This window comes from Pseudorca crassidens, chromosome X (assembly GCF_039906515.1).
Source record: "Pseudorca crassidens isolate mPseCra1 chromosome X, mPseCra1.hap1, whole genome shotgun sequence".
Taxonomy (NCBI): Eukaryota; Metazoa; Chordata; class Mammalia; order Artiodactyla; family Delphinidae; genus Pseudorca; species Pseudorca crassidens.
This window is the reverse complement of record NC_090317.1, coordinates 14337847-14355653: the sequence shown is the minus strand read 5'-3', so window position 1 is coordinate 14355653 and position 17807 is coordinate 14337847.

The window sequence follows — 17807 nt, the reverse complement described above, 5'->3', positions numbered from 1 at the left end:
AATCAAGATGGAAGCTGACCAAGAGATATATTGGGAAGTGAGGGAGAGCACCTTGTTTTAGGTGAAAAGAAAACCTCAGCTTCTCCATCCATCAAGCAGAGTAAGAACTAGATCTCTAAGGTGACTTCTAGCTCTCAATTTTTCTGATTATGTGAGTTTTGTTTTAGACACATCTGTATGTATATTAGGCTTGTGCATGCATTGTTTAAACACATAGGCCTGTTCTCTGGGGCTTAGGCCTGGATCTATTATTCAGTCAGTCATTTTACTTTCTGTCCCTAGACTATTCTTAGTCAGGAGACAGTTGTGCTGTTCCCTGCCATCCCACAGCAACAGGGGCACAGTTCCTTATATTTGCATATCCCTTTGCAGATGGAGTATTCTTCACACCCATGATGGAGGATGCATTTCACTCTGTGAGGTAAGCAGTATGGTAATATAACCATTTTATTGATGAAGAAATTGAGGCCTAATAAGATGAAGAGACTTGTCCAGAGCCACACAGCTAGGAGGTGGAGTTAGGACTAAGATTCAGTTATTCTGCTTTAGTCCAGGACTCTTACACTATACTAGCTATGAAAAAGTCCTGGCCTTTGAAGAAATTAAGACAGCATACAGGGCTTGCCTGGTGGTGCAGTGGTTGAGAGTCCGCCTGCCGGTGCAGGGGACACGGGTTTGTGCCCCGGTCCGGGAAGATCCCACATGCCGCGGAGCGGCTGGGCCCGTGAGCCATGGCCGCTGAGCCTGTGTGTCCGGAGCCTGTGCTCCGCAACGGCAGAGGCCACAGCAGTGAGAGGCCCGCGTACCGCAAAAAAAAAAAAAAAAAAAGACAGCATACAAAGGACTAGCTGACAGGGTGCTATAGCAAATGAAAATATTATAAGCATTTGGGTCCTTGAAAATCAGGTCTGCCTGCTTTCTTTCCAAAAGTCAGAATATGGATTGAACAGAAGAGGGAGATGTGTGTGTTATAGAATGATTTCTGTGAGCTGGTTTCAATAATTTACTTTCTATTTCACTTCTCCCTAACATAACCACATAGTTCAATGAAATTAAGTATCCTTCAAAATTGGGCATTTAAAAAGAAGCTTATTGGGGCTTCCCTGGTGGCGCAGTGGTTGGGAGTCCGCCTGCCGATGCAGGGGACAAGGGTTCGTGCCCTGGACCGGGAAGATCCCACATGCCGCGGAGCGGCTGGGTCCGTGAGCCATGGCCGCTGAGCCTCCGCGTCCGGAGCCTGTGCTCTGCAACGAGAGAAGCCACAACAGTGAGAGGCCCGCGTACCACAAAAGAAAAAAAAAAAAAAAGAAACTTATTGTTGAAAGGACTGACAAAAATAGAAAGATATAAGAAATGAGACCAACCACTCAGTATTTCCACCTCTCATCCATTGTCCTTTGGCTGAAGTATGGAACGCTCTTATGGTTTGGGCATATGCGTCACCACAGGGATGAATGTCACTCCTGGTGGACAGTGTTAATGGCTCCTCCTGGACCATGGCTCAGCTGCATGAGTACCCTGATAGCCGCCGTTCCTCATTTCTTCCTATTCCAGGGAGCACTAGTGAATAGTCAAGTTGACTCTTAGGGCATCGTCCTGAGAGGCAGGGATGTTTGTAATGGCGTTTACCATTCTTGCCTATCACAGTAGAACCACCTTCCTATTGGATCTTCTCCCCCAAGCCCGCAACTCTCTAGAAGTGGAGAAAGGCGCTTATGATTCATTGATTTATTGCTTCCTAAAATACAGACAAAGGAGAGGGAGGTCTAGCAATATTGGTTCAGCTACATTATCTTCTTTAAGGAGAAAATTTTAAAAACTCAAAACACTCCTCTGATTGGGTCATGCAGACTGGTACAAAGTTATCTTTTGAACCCTGAGGTATTTTGAAAGGACGTTTAAAAAAGCCATGCTAATAAAATCTAAGCATCAGTTTGGCCTTTATTTGTTACAAAAAGAGGAAAACTCATGTGCGGAATCTCAAATCTGCTTCCCCATTCTTTAGCCCAACCCCTATGATCAGATAATCACAAATAGAGCTTTCAGAACTGTCCTCTGCTGTCCATCAGTCCATCTATCTCATAAAGGCAGAGGCAGAGAAATCATCCTTTTGAGCCACTGCCTTTATCTTCAAACCTGACAAATTCTGGCTAAGAAAAAGGCCAACATAACAAACTAGGTTTCACGGAATACTGATTATACCTGTTTACCATTAAGTTGTCTGTCTTTGTGTGTGTGATGGAGGGGGGAGGGCTGGGGGCAGGTAAGTCAATAGATATACTGTTTTTCTATTTTAATTATTTATTCCCATAAGTATTTTTTTCTTAAACCTCTAGCTCTTGTTAACAATATGCCTGCTAGTGAGTACTCACAGATAACAAAAATGAATTAGCAAAAATGGAAAACAGGCACTAACAGAAAAAAAGCTACCAAAATCTTATCCACACCCTGTCACATGCGTACAGCTTTAAGGTGGTTGGTAAAATTTTTCAAGTTCATCTTTCAGGCAAGTTTTTCCTCAACGTGTATGCATTCATGATCACTCTCAGCTTGGGACCCTTTTGAGAACTTTCATCTAAGTCAGTGTTTTATCTTCTGTTGAAACTCTACCCTAAAAGAAATGAGTGAGTATCTTGTCCCAAATATTAGCAGTTTGAATCTGATGAACTAATTTGAGGAGTAGAAATGACACTTCAGTTAAACTAGGCCTCTACGTTTCTTTTTTAATTTACTTACACCCATCCCCAGAACTTGAGTTCCAATGAACTGAGCCCACATGAAGTGCCAGGCACTTTGCTCGTTGATGGAGATAGAAGCCCAGATAGAGCATGGCCCTTACACTCAAGACCCTCAGAGCCTACTAGGAAATACAGAAATAAAAGCAAATAATTCTAACACAATGCAGAGTGATACCTGTGACAACAGAGATTTGTTCCAAGCACTATATGTACCAAACAGAAAAGGTACAAATCTACTTAGGTGTAAGGAGGGGCTTTTCTGAAGAGGGGATATTTACTTAGGGTGTTGAAATATGATTAGGAGCTTTTCAGACAAAGCAAAATGAGTAAAGGCAATGTGAAAAGAGTAAAAACTGATAGGAAGCTAAGATGACTGTTAGAGCCAAATATATGGGGCAAAATAAAAAATTCAAAAAAGCCCACTGATTTACAGCTTAATCATATGAGCACAATGAATATTTAGAGACTGTATGATATAAAAAGAACAATCAGAATAAGCTATTATGTCTTCCTGAATCTCATTTAAAACCTAATTAGATCTGGGGGGAAGCTGGCAGAATCCTGTCTGGGTGGAAGGAGATAGATCTGTCAGTGTAAAAAAAAAAATAATGAAAAGTCAGCTTATTTCTCTACAAGCCCAGCGTTTATCTTTAAACTCTATTTTGCAATGCTAGAAGAGTAGACACTCGTGTTAGAAGAGATATTCTGGTTTATACATTTTTTAAATATATTTTCATCTGATCCATACAACCACCCTTTGGGGTATGGACAAATAGAACAAGTATTCTTATCCATTTTACCCATATATAAACTAAGCTCAGAGAATTAAAATCCTTGTCTGAAGTCACAAAGCATGTCAGTTTGCAGAGTCAGAACCAAAACCCAGATCTTCTGACGCTAAGTTCTCTGTTCTCTACTATGCCGCATACTTTATTTACCAAAATCTGCAACCATTGTACAGAGCAAATTATGCCATAAAATTGTAACTGTACTCAAATTGTTCTATAGTAATCTTCAATTATATCAATTAATTAAAATGAATTAATTCACTTCTTCACAGTAAATCTATTTATAATCATATCCACCTTGAGAGACATGTAGGCATGAGGTAACTTTTTTCCAGAAAGCCTTACAAGTGGAAAACTCTGTATTTTTCTGCACCTTGCTTATTGCCCTGGGAGGCTGACTTACGTAGACTTACATCAATAAGGTCCCTTGCCTTCAACTTCTTGTTGGGTTTGGCCAGTGGGAGACAATGACAGGTGAGAGAAAAAGATGAAAGTGAGATTGGGGTATGTATTCCCCTGCCTTGCCCCCTGCTGTTCTACAATGGGACGACAATGTCCCTCTCCTAAAGGCCACAGCTCCTGTCCTGTGGCCCTCTCCATATTACTACAGGCACACCTCGTTTTATCATGCTTCAATTTATTGTGTTTCACAGATAATGCATTTTTTACAAACTGAAGGTGTGTGGCCACCCTGCATCCAGCACATATATCAGTGCCATTTTTCCAACAGCATTGGCTCACTTTGTGTCTCTGGGTCACATTTTGGTAATTCTCACAATATTTCAAACTTTTCATTATTATTATGTTTGTTATGGTGATCTATGATCAGTGATCTTTGATGTTACTATTGTCATTGTTTTGAGGCCACGAACTGCGCCCGTATAAGATGGTGAACTTAAGAATCGCACGTCTCTCACTTCACATCAAAACCTAGAAATGATTAAGCTTAGTGAGGAGGGCACGTTGAAAGCCAAGGTAGGCCAAAAGTTTGTTGTCTGTGCTCGATAGTTAGCCAAGTTGTGAATGCAAAGGGGGGTTCTTGAAGGAAATTAAAAGCGCTACTCCAGTAAACACATGAATGATAAGAAAGCAAAACAGCCTTATTGCCGATATGGCGAGTTTTACTGGTCTGGATAGAAGATCATACCAGCCACAACATTCCCTTAAGCCAAGGCCTAATCCAGAGCAAGGTCCTAACTCTCTAAAATTCTATAAAAGCTAAGAAGAAAAGTTTGAATCTAGCTGGGGTTGGTTTATGAGGTTTAAGGGAAGAAGCCATCCCCATAACATAAAAGTGCCAGGTGAAGCAACAAGTGCTGATGTACAATCTGCAGCAAGTTATCCAGAAGATCTAGCTAATATCATTAGTGAAGATGGCTACATTAACAACAGATTTTCAACGGAGATGAAACAACCTTCCATTGGAAGAAGATGCCATGTAAGACTTTCATAGCTAGAGAGGAGAAGTCAATGCCTGGTTTCAAAGCTTCAAAGGACAGGCTGACTCTCTTGTTAGGGGCTAATGCAGCTGGTGACTTTCAGTTGAAGCCAATGCTCATTTACCATTCTGAAAATCTCAGGGCCCTTAAGAATTATGTTACATCTACTCTGCCTGTGCTCTACAAGTGGAACAACAGAGTCTGGATGACAGCATATCTGTTTACAACATGGTTTACTGAATATTTTAAGCCTACCATTGAGACCTACTGCTCAGAAAAGAAGATTCCTCTCAAAGTATTACTGCTCATTGATAAGTGTCTGGTCACCCAAAAGCTCTGATGGAGATGTACAATGAGATTAATATTTTTTTCACACCTGCTAACACAGCATCCATTCTGCAGCCCATGGATCAAGGAGTAATTTTGGCTTTCAAGTCTTATTACTTAAGAAATACATTTCATAAGGTGATAGCTACCATAGATAGTAATTTCTCGGATGGATCTGGGCAAAGTACATTGAATACCTTCTGGAAAGAATTCACCATTCTAGATGCCATTAAGCACATTTGTGGTTCGTGGGAAGAGGTTAAAATAGGAATATTCACAGGAGTTTGGAAGAAGTTGATTCCAACCCTCATGGATGACGCTGTGGGGTTCAAGACTTCAGTGGAGGCAGTAACTGCATTTGTGGTGGAAATAGCAAGAGAACTATTAGAATTAGAAGCGGAGGCTGAAGATGTGACGGGATTGCTGCAATCTCATGATAAAACTTTAAGGGATGAGGAGTTGCTTCTTAAGGATGAGCAAAGAAAGTGGTTTCTTGAGATGGAATCTACTCCTGGGTGAAGATGCTGAGAAGATTGTTGAAATGGCAACACAGGATGTACAATATGACATCAACTTAGTTGATAAAGCAGCAGCAGGTTTTGAGAGGACTGACTCTGATTTTGAAAGAAGTTCTACTGTGGGTAAAATGCTATCAAACACTGTTGCATGCTACAGAGAAATCTTTTGTGAGAGGAAGAGTCAATCTGTACAGCCAACTTCATTGTTGTCCTACTTTAAGAAAGTGCCACGGCCACCCCAGCCTTCGGCAACCATCACCCTGATTGGTCAGCAGCCCTCAACATCAAAGCAAGACCCTCTGCAAGCAAAAAGATTACAACTCTCTGAAGGCCCAGATGATGGTTAGCATCTTTAGCAATAAAGTATTTTTAATTCAGGTATGTACTTGTTTTTAGACATAATGCTATTGCTACAATATAACTTTCACATGCACTGGGAAACCAAAACATTCATGACTCATGTTATTGCTACATTCGCTTTATGGCAGTGGTGTGGAATCAAACCCACAATATCTCTGAGCTATTTCTATATGCTTTCTGGGTACCAATAATCATTCTCTCCTTTGCCCCTTCAAGCCTAGCGTTGGTAACAGCTCCTGTTGTTATCCCTGGGGCACTTCACAATTCCTTGTTGCTTTTCCTAAACGCTCCCATGCTTTTGCAAATAGCCCCTGTGCTAATTCCTCCTCAAATTATCCAAGAAGAGTGTGCCGTCCATTTCCCGCTTGGACCCTGGCTGAAAAAGCCCCTAACTTTTTGTTTCCTTGTATCCATCTTCTCATACAAGCTCCTGGTTTTCTAATAACCATCATATATTCACTGAAGCATTCTTATTCTCACTGTTTCCCCAAATCCCCATGTTCTGGTCAGTGCTAGCTCTTAGTCGTGAAAGCATTCATATGAATATCTCTGTCAGATGTGTTTAGTGTTTAAGGGGGAAACCCTTTAGTCCCTAAAGGGCTGTGGAGTTGTTGGTGCTTAAAATGTAATTGCACTAGAGTCATGGCAAGACTCACGCCACGTTTCACAAATATGGCATATGTATATCTATCTCAGCTGGATGTAGGTTTGTTAAAAATTGTCAGCTTTAAGCGGTTGATAGTGCAGTAGCAAATCCAAGCTGAACTATTTAATTATGATGACCATGCATCCTAGAAACTGTTTTTGTAACTTGGACACAGTGCCTTTCTCAACACAGTTTATTTTCTTGAAAGAAAGAAAACTAAGAAAACCAACAATGGATTCTTATGCAAAGAATATTTCTAATAGGAAGAGAGCTGTTATTTTAAGTATTAACATTGTCATGGACACAGCACAAACTGGCTTTTCTGTGACTACATTTTTCTTCCTACATTTAAAATGGGAACCCTTTGAATATGGGTTACTGTGTTGCAAGTTAGCACCTGCAGCTCAGGCAAGAGTCTCTACAAAAATCAGAGAGCTACTGGGAACAATTATCCATATGTCAGAGCAAAGTCTGTATATGTGCATGCCCATGGAAGAGCTCAAATGAACATGAACATTTGAGATTCTGCAGAGCTGTTTTACTGAATAGTATTTTCTTATTGAAGTATAGTTTATTTACAGTGTTGTGTTAGTTTCTGGTGTACAGCAAAGTGATTCAGTTATATATATTCTTATTCATATTCTTTTCCATTATAGGTTATTACAAGATATTAAATATAGTTAGTTCCCTTTGCTATACAGAAGGACCTTGTTGTTTATCTATTTTATATATAGTAGGGTGTATATGTTAATCCCAAACTCCTCATTTATCCCCCCACCTTTGGTTACCATAAATTTGTTTTCTATGTCCGTGGGTCTGTTTCTGTTTTGTATATAAGTTCATTTGTATCATATTTTAGATTCCACATGTAAGTGATATCATGTCATATTTGTCTTTCTCTGTCTGGCTTACTTCACTTAGTATGATAATCTCTAGGTCCATCCATGTAGCTTCAAATGGCATGATTTCATTCTTTTTTATGGCTGAGTAGTGTTCTATTGTGTGTGTATATATATATATATATATATATATATATATATATATATATATATATATATATACCACATCTTCTTTATCCATTCATCTGTTGATGGATACTTAGGTTGCCTCCATGCCTTGGCTAATGTAAATAGTGCTGCTATGAACATTTAGGTGCATGTATCTTTTTGAATTAGAGTTTTCTCTGGATATATGCCCAGGTGTGGGATTGCTGGATCATATGGTAGCTCTATTTTTAGTTTTTTAAGGAACCTCCATACTGTTCTCCATAGTGGCTGTGCCAATTTACATCCCCACCAACAGTGCAGGAGGGTTCCCTTTTCTCCATACCCTCTCCAGCATTTATTGTTTGTAGATTTTATGATGATGGCCATTCTGACGGTGTGAGATGATATCTCATTGTGGTTTTGATTTGCATTTCTTTAGTAATTAGCGATGTTGAGCACCTTTTCATGTGCCTCTTGGCCATCTGTATGTCTTCCTGAGTAGTATTTCTGAAGTCCTACCTCAGAATACTGTAGTACAGAGGAAGTTCGAGCAAATATGTCAACAGCAAACATGCTTGTTTGGTGTTAGAAAACTGCATCAGTTCATTTTGTTGTATTTACTGATCTGATCTGTGAAACAAACTCTCAGCTGATTCATATAACTCTTGTGTTTTGCTGTTATTGCCCACTAAATTGACCATTTGACCAAATTATTAGTTGCTGTGGTTTTCTGTAGAAGAGGGTAAGTTCTGACAAACTGTGGGGGATGGAGGAAAGCACTTTAGTTAGCTTTGTAATGAACATCCACAAATGATCCCCAGAAACAAAGCATCTATTATGGGATGGCAGATTCCTAAACCATCATCACAACCTGATTCTTTAAAATAGCACAACAATGCAAACAATTTAGTGATAACTTCTAAAGCTGTACTTGAAATAGGGCAACTTCCACGCACAGAAATAGAGAATTTGTTGCTGGGATGTCTGTAGTGTCTGTGGATTTTTAAAATAAGTCCCAGTTTTACTCTTGATCTGGAACATCTCATTATCATCATCAAAAGGGAGATTTGGTTCTGATGTCTTACATGTTTACTATCTTTAAAATATAGCCAGGGGATTGCAGTCCCTGACATTTACATTTATCTAATTTATTGTCCACAGGCTTTGAATTGCTTATTTAATTTAAATTAATGGGCCGTGTTCAAATCAAAGAAAGCTAAACAAATTAAGGCAGAATAGTCTAATCTGGCACTTTAAACTCTAAGATTTATTGCAGACATTCAAGATTTGAATTTGATTGCATTTATTGAATCAAGCCAGGAAGCTATTTGACTCTAATGGTTGGGCTAGGTTAATCTATAATGAAGTCCAACCTAAGATTAGAGGTGGGAGTTCAACTCAGTTCAACATCTGAGCACTGCATGCGCTATAGGTTCTGGGTACTGGGGAGAGAGAGAGGCTAGGCCTCATACCTCACCTTCAAGGAGCCCACAGTTTATTGAGAAGAATCAAAGGGAGGGATAATATCACAAAGGATGAATTTTCCTATCTTCTCTCAATTTGAAGCCTACCCTCTGAAGACGATATAACTTCCAGAGATACATTCACTTCAAAAAATTTTTCCTAAGCACCTACTACTATGTGTCAGAAACTGGTACCAGTGCTAGCGACTGGGAATACATAGATGATTTATTTTTTTTTTTTGGTAACTGAGCTGTACATGGAGAAGACAGAGAAAAGAGACAAATATTTACAATAGAGTAGGACTTAGGAAGATACGTGGACCCTGTGAAGAGAAGCACAGTTTGTTCTGGAAGAATTAGGGGTTATGAGATGTTGCTAGCTGATACATTCAATAAGCATTTAATAAGTGCCCACTATGTGACAGGCCATGAGGGTAAAAGGATGAATAAGAAATACTTCTTTCCCTGGAGGAGCTCATGATTTAGTGGACCTATGTATTGCAAAGTTCTAAAAATGTCTGCATCAGACGGGTTGTTGTTCTTAACAACAACAAAAAATTTAGAAGCCTTGACCTTCTGAAAGAATAACTGGCTTAAGGTTAAAAACAAATAGAAAATGCTGTGGACAAAATAATGAGCAATGTACATTTAAAGACTCAGAAATGTCTATTAGACAAAGATTAATAAACAATTTATTTTACTGAGTTGTATTGTATATAAAAATAATTTAAAAGCTGAAGTTCAAAAATGACTGGCAATGCAATTATGATTTCCATAAATTAAATTACATTAAGTTGCCTCAAATATTTTCCTTGGTTTAAATTCCAAGTTATGACACTAGATTGTTTATACAATATTAAAGTCACTGGTTGAAATGTGTAAGACTTGGTCAACTAGCTCTTACCTACTTTATGCTAAGTGATTTAATTGTAACAACAATACTTTTCTATAAATATAACAATGTTCAAACACTGATTCACAAAATTTTTGCCTTAGTATATTTCTGTATGATCAGGAGTTGTTGAATTGCTTGGGTACAGAACTTTTTGCAGTTACCTAAAGCAGTTTGTTTGCATTTACAGATGACAATACTTTTCAAGTTCCGAAATTCACAAATATTAAGATTACATGTAATTTCCCCCCTAAAACTTCTGTGTTATGGCTAAGAATAATAAATTTTGGAGAATTTTTATACATTCATCACCAACAGTGGACTTTCATGTGGGGTCTGTTTTTACCCACACAAGTTTTTATCACTTAGAATTATGTGAGGTTGACTAGAGAACAATCATGCCCCTTGCAGAGGAAGTGCTTGCCAGTCCACCGGCCTAACCTGCCAGCTAAGTGACTCCTGAAGGTCGCTAACAGGGTGGGAGAGAGACAAATTATTACATCGTCAACCTTAAGGGTAACTTGAAATTATTTTAAACTTTCAATATGAAATCTATAAATGCTATACTGTAGTATATAAAAAATCATATCCTTATATTTTTAACATTATCTCTAACTCTTTCCAAGGAATATAGACATCTTAGGTAACTCCAGTCACCTCTCCTATCTTCCATGTTTTTGTTTTCTAGTATTATAGTCCCACCTTTTTTTATCACATCACCCCAAAATTCGTCATTAATATAATTGTTTGTACCCAAATCAGTCATTAACATGATTAGCCGTTGATTTGAAGTTAGCAAGCTTGTTCTGTAAAGATGAGGTAGTAAATATGTTCATCTTTGCAGGCCATACAGTCCCTATCACTACTACTCAATTCTACTGTAGTAGGAAAGTGACCACAGACAGTAGGTGAATGAATGAGAGTAGCTGTGTTTCAATAAAACTATAGGTACAAAAATAGGCAGTGGGCTGCATTTGGCCCAGAGGCCATAGTTTGCCAAATTCTGGTTTATACAGTCAGAGCTTTGTTCAGCTTTAGTTTCCCAGTCCCCCCTTCCTTTTCTTAACTTTTGCATCCTGCTCTTTGTAGGTTCAATTTCCTTCTTTCTGAAATGAATCCTCATGTAGGTTTTTCAGAAGAGATCTCTAAAGTGTAACCACTCTTTGACAGTGAGGAATTCCTGAAGCCCTTCAGTCTAGAGTTCCTAATCACATTTGACTTGCAAGGATTTTAGGCTCTGTGTAAAAAAAAAAAACAAGTTCCAAGTTCGGATTTTTTTCTTCAAAAGGTCCTACTCTAACACAAAATTTTATCTACCTTATATTTAAAAGTATTTAATCATGATATAAATAGGGACAAGGACTGAAAAGGAATGTGAGAATATAAAAATAATTTGATAGAAAGATAGGATTGGTAGGTGATTTTTTTTCTAGTTATGTTTGTTCAATAAATAAAAATTTTAAGTACTGGTCTCAACTGATTCAACTTTCTTTTCCTTAGAGAAAAAAGATAATTCTAGCTTTCAAGTAAATTGGTATAATATCAATATCTAAATAGAATGACACTGATTCCCCTTTGTAAGCTCCCAGTTTCTCAAAGAATACCTTAGGGAAAGCTCCTGCCAACTCCCTGCAGTTGTACTGTCTGGATGACACAAATGCTTTGAACACTGATTCCCAGAAGTGTATGCTGGATCCTTCCCCAGAGGCCTGTGTGCCCACCTCATGTGCTGGCAGTTGGCATCCTCTTGGCATAGGAGTTGTACTGCATAGTCAAACCCAGCTTCTATCAGCATGTGAGTTGCTGATTTAATCTCAAATATATGTTGATTTTAATGCCCTTGGCCATGGCTGTTTGGGAAAAAAAAAAACCTGTTACACTACAACTAGAATAACCTTAATCTTACACTGACAGCCTTTAACGATTACTGTTACAGTGTAATATAATGTAATCTTTTGTATCAGTCGTCGATCACTATATAATAAACTGCCTCAAAGCTTAATGGCTTAAATAAGCAACTATTTCTTATCTCTCAAGGTTCTGTGAGTCACCTAGGATGTTTTTCTGGTCTGGGCTGGTTTGATTTATCTCTGCTGGGCTCACTGACGTGTGCGGTCAGGTAGTGGGTTGAATGGCACCCGGACGATCTAGGGTGGACTCACTCACATGTTTGGCACTTGCCAGGCTATTGAATGGAACACTTAGATTCACCTCTGTAGTGAATACTATGGCATGCAAGCCAGATCCCCCTCTTCAAGGCCAAGACATTTTTCCCACAGTGACTAGAAGTGTTGCCTGTTGACAACTTACTGCTGAATCTCTACCCCAATAGTTGTCAAAAGCACCTGCCTAGCCCAAGATCATACTCCCTCCTTGAGGGCAGCCCTCATCCAGTGACTGGCTGATGCAGACATCAAAGTGCCTGGCCCTTTGCCTTAACTTGAAACAACTTTGAAGGGCCGTCTCAGCTCCAGAGTTCCCCAAGGGATCAGCTGAGACCTCTGTTTCAACTGTGCTGCAGCTTAACTTTCCCCATGACCAGTCCTACATTTATTCCTGCCTCACAGTTGTTGCCAACAGCACTCCCCAGTAAACTTCCTGCTTGAAAATCTCCATTCCAGAATCTGTCTTCTGGGAATCATGACCTAAGACATCCTGAATGTGGCCTCTCATCCTCCAGCAGGTCTTGTGCTCACCCACGTAGGTGCTTACAGGGTTCCCGAGACCATAAAAGTAAACTGCAAAGTCTTTTAAGGAATGGGCTCAGAACTTGCACAATTTCTTTTCTGTCACATAATTTTGGTCAAACATATCAGTTATTAAAATAAGTGAGAATGGGTTAAATAATATTAATAGCATTGGTGGTGATGACAATGCCTTTTCAATGCTTACTTTGTGCAGGCACTATTTTAAGCATTATATGTATAATAATATCTTTAATACCATAACTTTATGAGGCAAGTGCTGTTGTTATTCTTTTTTACAGATGAACAAAGAGTAGAGTTTCATCAAATATTTCCCCAAACAAGCTAATCTACTACATGAAATCTGTGAAATACCTCTGATCCTAAAATGGGGATGGGTGACACAGCTCTGTGATGTACAGAACAGTCATTCCAATCAGCTGATTTCACGCTGGGACTTTAAATCACTGAGCAGTGCTGATGCTAGTGAGAAGTTTCATTAATTTCATTAATGAAATTAAGTTTCATTAATTTCATTAATTTTTTTAATTAATTAATTTCATTAATTAATTTCATTAATTAACCATCAAATGACTAAGACTTGGGTGAAGCAGGGACGTTCTGAACTTTTTTGGACTCTTCAAATGTTGTGGCCTTCAGTTCACTTATGCTCATAGACCTTTACTGTATTTTATTCACTGAGGGATTCCTATGCCAAAAGAATTTCAGTTGAAGGATTAGTCTGGTGAAGTCAAACCCTCTGTCGTGCATCAGAGCAGACATTTTGAGCATCAGTCCAGCTCACATTTGAGGAGAAGTGGATTTAGTTACTGATCCCATGTATTTATGCTGTCTGCCTTTTATTTTAATGATTGCTTTTCTCCAATCTCCCTTGATAATCAGAAACTCTGTATTTATGGCTACCCGAATACTACAGTGGCAGCATGGATTTAGCATAGAACTTTAGACAGCTAAGAACTGACTCACCATCCCCTCATTCCCCTAACTTAACCATTTCTAATGGAATGTAAGAGCAATGTTGTTGCACCCTTGTCACCCACTGATTGGCAGGATGTATGTTTGGTCTAGCTGCTGGGTAGGGATTCACTTTCTCCCTCACTACTTGACGCAGACATGACAAAAAGGCTGATCTGGCCATGGGAATGCAAGTTGCTATCCTCTTATACTAGAATTTCCAAGAAAGCTTCTGGAGAACAAAAAGGACAGCTTAAACACCCTACATTTATAGCCTATGCATTTTCACCATTGTGATATTGTAAGTGGCCTAGTGTTGTCTCCGTGGATTCTCGACCCGAAGCGCTAACACTTCCTTGTCACTTTTACTGCAGCTAGAACACAACAGATATGATTCATGATGCAAACACATGTACTTTTTCCCTTAATAAAATAAAATCTCCGAAGTCATTTTCCAAAGTGGGGCACTGTTCAGTTGTGTTTTTAAACAACTTGTCTATAATGCGTTATCAGAAAATTTTGGCTGAGAAGGGAAGATGTGATTACTTCCTCTAAAATGTAGTCATTGACTTAAAAAAATCATAACCATGCCCCTGGGACAGTTAGTAAAATCATTCATGAAAGGTGACTGAGCATCAATCAAGTTTGAAATGTTCCCCAATGAACAGCTGCTAGCCGAGTCAGAATAATAATTTTGATTTTATTGTATTTCCGTTTGTTGAGTATATTAAATTAACAGAGCTCAATGTTAGGCTTCTTGACCTCAGTATTATTGCTATTACTCATGGAGTAAGATTTTCACCCAGGGAAATTATTTTGATTAATTTCTCAGTGGACTAAGGAAAGATTTTATCTCATTTCTGACTCATAAAGTTACTATTTCATTCACTTCAGTTGGCAATGGAAAAGAGAATTCTCTGAAATTGCCGTGCTGCAAGAGGGAAGAGATATGGGGATATATGTATATGTATAGCTGATTCACTTTGTTATAAAGCAGAAACTAACACACCATTGTAAAAAAAATACATTTACTGAAGAGTTTATGTGCAAAGAGAATTTTAATTTCTGATGAAAAGATAAGTGGCTTTTTTTCTTCCCTAAGAAAGAAACTTGAAAGTCTATATGCAAACTGGCTTTAGGAGACTGTACCTTCCTTAGATGCAAGGGGAATGTTTCAATGTTTGAACACTTTTGTATGTTTGTATATAAAATGTCAAGTGACATATTAAATAGCATATTATAAATAAAACCTAAATGCTGATAGATATGGCAAAAAAAGAAAAAGAAATTGCCGGGCCACTCATGCCCTATTTTGTATTATATTTGGGGTTGTCTACTTCCATAATTAGGAGAGGACCATAACCTTGACAACAGAGTTCCCAGAGTTCCTGACTACTCTCCACAGACCACTGGGTATTGTGTGCAGCTGACTCAGGGAAAGTCTCACCTCACTAAATATTAGGGCGAACCTTCTCAAAATGAGAGAACACTGGCATTTTCATTCATACAGTAATGTGCTAAAAATGCTTTCAGCAAATGGTTTGTTATAGCTCAGTTTAAAATGTGTAGAAATCCCTCTTTTTTTCAGCTGGGTCTCTATTCATTCTTGCCTTACATGACTGAGATGTCAAATAAGAGGTAGGGAAATGATTTTTTTACTTGCCCCAAATAAGAACACATAAAGGCATTAATGCAGTTTGTTTTTTTTTTCTTCTTTTTCTTTTCTTCCCAATTCCACAGAAGACATCCTGTTCCAAGAGAATTAAAATCAAATCATCAGTTAATTGTATCTATATACACAGATATTTTCTTCAATGTTCAAATCCCTTTGAAATTGTCTTCCCTTTAGCTCTTAACTTCTTATTAAGTATGTTTTTGGTGCAAGCCTGAAATCATCATTAAATTGCCACAGATGGTTCTGCTTTGATCACATTTTTCCTCAGTCAGTCTTGCCCTTGATGTAGCTAAGGGCTAGCTTTCTGCTTTGATTTTCCTGAGATTTTGAAAGCTAGAAATGCAAATGCCATTTTACACCATAAACTGGACTAAATTCTGTTTCCTCTTCATAATTCCTTGGCGGATCTTTGTTAATGTTGGTTTAAGTCTTGTGGCTATTTCTAACCATGTAGCATGTGGATTATTTCCCTGAAATTTGTTTGATTTAATTTAGTCTTCATGATCAACTGAAGCATTTATCAAAATCATTAAAATAAACCCACTTTGCATTCATTCATCTCTCTGGATGTTGTAGAAAAATGTGTTTAGGATCAACATTTCAAGCCACTTCCCCTAGCTTTCCACTTTCTTATGCCACCATGAACCCAAATAGCGATAGTCCCTAGTAATAGCCAATTGTCCACCTGCCCCCCCCCCGCCAAAATAATGGATTTGCAGATGCCAATGCTGATTTTTGTAACCAGTTTTCCAAAATCCATCTGCAAAACGTTGTTTTATATGCTGGATACATAGTAGAATTCCCCTCCAAATATCTGTAGACAAAGGGCCACCTCTTAATTCAAGCTTTGAGTTCTTTAAGGATGGAGACCTCATTAACCTTGATTATGGACCTTCAAGAGCCAGCCTAGTGCTGGGCTCTGAGAAGATTCTTAGTGAATTACAGACTGATTACCTGAAAATCACAGGCTGTTAAAAGGCTGCTAATTAGGAATTGTAGAATTGATTAAATAATATTTTATACATTCTATGAAATTAAATTGAATCTAAAAGATATACTAGAGCCCTTTAAAAAGGATCAACACTATAGAAACCATAATCGGAGGTAAACATGAATGCAAACAGTCCAGAAGAATAAAAGGCAGCATCAGATTGTTGCTTGAACCGCCCCTACACACACACGTACACCTAAAGTGTGCCCCTCCTTCTTTCTCCTTTCCCATTATCTGGAGAAGAGTTAAAGAAGGGAAATCATATGGGAGATGATACTGTGCTTATCTTTCTTGTTCACTTAATGTGCTTATAATTCTTGTCACTTCTGGTTTACTTTGTTCCTTATAAGTGTTTGTATTTGTATATGTGGGAAGTAAATAGTAGTAGCAGCATAGAAATCAATTGTAGCTTAAAACAACATAACTAAATTTCTATTACTGTGACCCCAAACAATTGCAGAAAGTGGGTGGGTCTGGTTAATGTCCAACTTGAATCTCCGCCTGAATATCCAAGTATTGATGTTAAAATAAAGGAGATAGTTTATAGTAGTTAACTTTAATTTCCTCGTCTCTTTAGCAACCCCATGTGAAGCAAGAAGAAGTGGTGTCCAATGACAATACCATATTTTTTTCCCCTCTCTCTCTACTGGTCACCTCCAAGTTAGGATTGGCAAAAACTGCCTTTAGTGGCTTTCCACAGTCTGGTGACCCAAATGCATGTGTTCCTTTGTACCCTTCTGCTGAATCCCTAGTGAAATAGTTAATGGACTTTGTAGAAATATTATAGAATATTACCAATAAAACTTTTTCATTTTACAAGTGAGAAAACCAAGGTTCAGGGAGGTAAAGCTAGTTGGTTACACTCAGTGCAAATACAATTATGCCATATGACACAGTAAGTATCAGGAAAACAAAGGGTACTTAGGTTATAATTTCAGCATTGGGGGAAAATAAAAATAATCATACCTCCAATAATAATAATTCTCCTTATTTATTTTTGTCCTTTTCTTTTCTTTTCTTTTTTTCTTTTTTGTGGTACGCAGGCCTCTCACTGTTGTGGCCTCTCCCGTTGCGGAGCACAGGCTCCGGACACGCAGGCTCAGTGGCCATGGCTCACGGACACAGCCGTTCCACGGCATGTGGGATCTTCCCAGACCGGGGCACAAACCTGTGTCCCCTGCATCGGCAGGCAGACTCTCAACCATTGCACCCCCAGGGAAGCCCTGTCCTTTTCTTTTATCGTCAAATTTACATATAGAGAATGCACATACAATATTTTAAGTGTACCATTGGTTTAATTTTGACAGTTACAAATACCTGTGTAA